Below are 4,298 nucleotides of genomic sequence, written 5' to 3' on the forward strand. Positions count from 1 at the left end.
GTGGATTCCAAATTATTGGTAGTTTATTAATGTGCAAAGCACTTTACTAGGTGCTGCATCAAAAAGAGTAAATTAGATGCAGAGACAGCCCTCATGAACCTGACCATCTCAAAGGACAATCAGTGTTTATGCAGATAATTATATAGGTGATTATTGAGTTATAATTATAATAAGGTGTATAAAATAAGAGTGTGGACACAGGTTCGTGTAACTGAAGTGCAGACTATAACTCAGCAGGTGGTGGGAGAAATCCTCTGGGGGAGTGAGAACTTGGAAGTCTTGAAAGCTGACAATAGGATAAAGGAAGCATGTGGGGCAAGTCCACAAAGGACCAGGGGTTCAAGTTCATTGAGAAGGGAAGATGGTCCTTGAAGCACTGGAGAAAGAAGGTCAGCAAAACCAGAATTAAACAGACAGGGAGGCAGGGAGATGCAGTGAGTGAAAGCGGTCAGAAGAGAACAGATGAAGCAGCTATTTCACTATGTAAAAGACTTTGGATTTGGTATAAGAGCAGTTGAAAGTTATAGTCCAGAATGATGTGGAAAGTGTTGGGCTGAAGGATGCATGCCCGTTATTTCTCTTTCTTTCTTTCTTTTTCTTTTTCTTTCTCTCTCTTTCTTTCTTTTTCTTTTTCTTTCTCTCTCTCTCTCTCTCTCTCTCTCTTTCTTTCTTTCTTTCTTTCTTTCTTTCTTCTCTTTCTCTCTCTCTTTCTCTCTCTCTTTCTCTCTCTCTTTCTCTCTCTCTCTCTCTCTTTCTCTCTCTTTCTCTCTCTCTTTCTCTCTTTCTTTCTTTCAGTATTTCCTTTGTATTGATTAGAACTGAGCACAAACAAACGGGAGGGAATGTTGGTGAGGGGAAAACTGTATTCCAGGTAAACTATAATTGTGGCTTTTAAATTACAACGTGTTACATTATAGAAAACAGAAAAAAAAAATAATCACCACTCTAAGAACTCTCATTGCTTTGGTGCTTTTTGTCCTAATTTTTATTTGCCACATATCTTTATCATTTTCACATTCTCATAATTTTATCATATTTATTATACTTGTTTAATCACCTGAATTCGATTATGTTTTAAGTATCTTATAATGTGACTCAATAAACACATAATTATTATTTTGATTTCTCTATAATCTTGGACTCATATATTCACTACTTACTGAACTTTTGTATTCGGATATCTAAAAAGCCTCTTACAGCCATTATATTCAAAACCAAATTCTTGATTCACTTTCTAACTTTAGGGCTAATTTTCTCAAATTTTTTCCCATCTCAGGAAATCCCAATTCCATCCTACCCTTTGCTCAAGCTAATTCCCATGTGATCGTCACCTACAATGAGATCATTTGTCACCATTATTACTACTGCTACCTATACAACTTGTCTTGACTAGTTTATTGCAACATTCTTCTTCATAGTCCTCTCTTGAAGGCAGATGGACAAACAGGAAAATTACTGACTGACTGAAAGCAACTATGTAACATTTTTCTCTTTGCTCTCTGAGACACATAACTTATGGTCAGAGGTCAACCAACTTGCTCATCATACATGTAAAGTTAATTTCAGAGATACGACTGAAAAGAGGGTCGTATTTCTGGTCTTTACTTTTGTGGTCTTTGAGCTTCATAATTTTTCCACTTTTAAAAAAAAGTCTGGCTGCATTAATAGTGATACCTAGACATTGCAGTATTAGATGAGGCCATTGCCCAACATTTATTTTTCAATCTAACAAAATTCAAGACAGGAGAGAGTTATTACCTCCCTCTGTAACTTTTTTTTCTCATCTGTCTTTGCTATTCATTTGCATGAGGTGACCTATTGGAGTTTTACCATCTATGACAGATTTCTATGATTTACAATATTTTTCACCTATGTGTGATCCATTCTGCTTTAAAATTATCAATTAATATAGGCCAAATTAATGTGGCATGCAAATTAATGGAGTGGGACTCAAATTTTATGAAACGTTCCTAGACTTTAAAAAGGTTATTTTTGCTACCAAAAAACTAGATTTATTTAGGATCTAAGGGAATGTAATTATGGAGAGATGAGCAAGGGAGAGTTACAGTTCATATCTTCTATCTACTAACTTACTTCTACCTGATTTTGGATCAAGGTTTTATTTGTTTCTTTGTTTTTAAGGAAGGTTATTATATTTTCCTGTTTCTCTCCAACAAAAAAGAAAGTTACAGGCCAATATCCTTGATGGACACAGATGCAGAATACAGCAACACATGAAAAAAATTACACACCATGATGAAGTGGGATTCATCTCAGGGATACAAGGATGGTTCAACATATGAAAGTCAATAAATGTGATACAACAAATGTAACGGGCATGCAGTCAGTATGAATCTGGCAATCACAGCTTGGGCATGAACGGTGACAATCAGCTTTGTATCCCATGAATATTCATAACCAACAAAATTTTTTTAAAAAAAGAATAAATGGGTACAGGAGATCTTACCGGTGTGGTGAAAATGTTCTAAAACTGATTTGTGGTGATGGCTGCACAACTTGATAAACTTACTAGAACTCATTGAATTGCATACCTGAAATGGGTGGATTACATGATATATAAAATATTTCTCAATAAAGTTTTTTTTTAAACAAAAGCATTTCACTGACATTCAGCAGAACTCGAAATACAGCACTCTTCTGCCACTAAATAGCTAAACAACCCTGGACAAGTAGTGGACTTACTGTACACCTTTGTTTCATTACCTATAAAGAAAGCGTTGGGCCAGGTGAAGCCCAGAGTGTCTCATGCCTCTTCCCATTGCCACATTCTATGGCTATTTTGGCAAAGTTAGTCTCCAAGAAAACACTTTTGTTCCTTGACAGATATCTAAGTAAGGATGCTCTTCTGAAAGAAATTAAAATCACAAAATTTCCTTTAAAAAATTGCCAAAAGGAAAGTTGATCTCCTAGAAGTAGAGAGCAGAATAGTAGTTACTAGAGGCTGGGAAGGGCAGGGGGAGAAGGGGAGAGGCAGAGGTTACAGATACAAAGTTGCAGCTGGACAGGAGGAAGTATTTCTAGTGATCTATAACTTTGTAAGGTGACTAGAGTTAGCACCAATTTATTATATACTTTCAAATAGCTAAAAGAGAGGATTTTGAGCTTTCCCAACACAAAGAAATGACAATATTTGGGTGATAAGTTTGCTACTTACCCACACTTGATCATCACACTAGTTATAAACATGGATTCAAATCCTGCGGTGGCCCGGCTGAAACGGAGCCGAGGTGGGGGGTGGCGAGGACAGCGTGTGTCACAGGCCTGTGGGGNTTCATAAACAGAAAATAACATTTGAAGACTCCAAAGTCCAGGCAGAACAAGTTCTGAGTGAGAAAGAAAATCACATCAAGTCTCTGACTGAACGCTTGCTCAAGATGAGAGACTGGGCTGCTGTGCTTGGAGAAGACATGATGGCTGATGACTTGGAATCGGAGATGAAGAGTGAATCCCAAAATGCTGCTCGCTTAGATGATCCGCCAAAAGGAGCTTTGAAGACACTGATTCACGCTGCTAAGTTAAATGCTTCTTTAAAAACCCTAGAAGGAGAAAGAAACCAAATTCACACTCGGTTATGTGAAGTAGATAAAACAAAGGAAGAGCTTACAGAGCATATTAACAATCTCCAGACTGAACAATCATCTTTACAGTCAGAAAATACACAGTTGGAAAGTGAAAATCAGAATCTTCGGCAGAAACTTCAAGTAATGACTGAACTGTATCAAGAAAATGGAATGAAACTCCACAGGCAATTAATAGTAGAGGAAAGTTACCGGTTAGAGGAGGAGGAGAAACTTTCCAAAGTAGAAGAGAAGATGAGCCATGCAGCTGAGGAACTGGAGATCTACAGAAGGCGAGCCAGAGATGTGGAAGGAGAATTGGAGAGAAGCGTTCGTTCTTATCAAGGGCAGTTGACGGCCTATGAGAAAGAAGCACATGGCAGTTGGGTGGCAGCTGAGACTGCTGAAAGACACCTCAGTTATTTAAGGAAAGGAAATGTTTACAAGAGACAAAAATTAGCCGAAAAAGAGTTTAAGTTTGAACTTCTCAAAAAAGATCTTTATGCACTTGATGTTCCAAATACAGCATTTGGCAGAGAGCAGTCCCCATATGGTGCCTCACCCGTGGGTCGACCTTCATCCGAAACGAGAGCTTTTCTCTCTCCACTCAGACTCACACCTTTGACTCCAGGGCAAGGAGGAGGAAGAGGCTCAAGAGACCTAGAGAATACTCTGGACCATCAGATGACCAATGAAAGAGGAGAATCGGGCTGTGATAGG

General features: G+C 38.0%; 1 pseudogene; it reads left to right on the forward strand.

Annotated features, from left to right (window-relative positions):
* Positions 1-361: 361 nt before the first annotated feature.
* On the forward strand, positions 362-4,295 carry LOC103606093 (annotated as a pseudogene).
* The last annotated feature ends 3 nt before the right edge of the window (positions 4,296-4,298 follow it).

The sequence above is a fragment of the Galeopterus variegatus genome, unplaced genomic scaffold (genome assembly GCF_000696425.1).
Source record: "Galeopterus variegatus unplaced genomic scaffold, G_variegatus-3.0.2 Scaffold6283, whole genome shotgun sequence".
NCBI classification, from domain to species: Eukaryota; Metazoa; Chordata; class Mammalia; order Dermoptera; family Cynocephalidae; genus Galeopterus; species Galeopterus variegatus.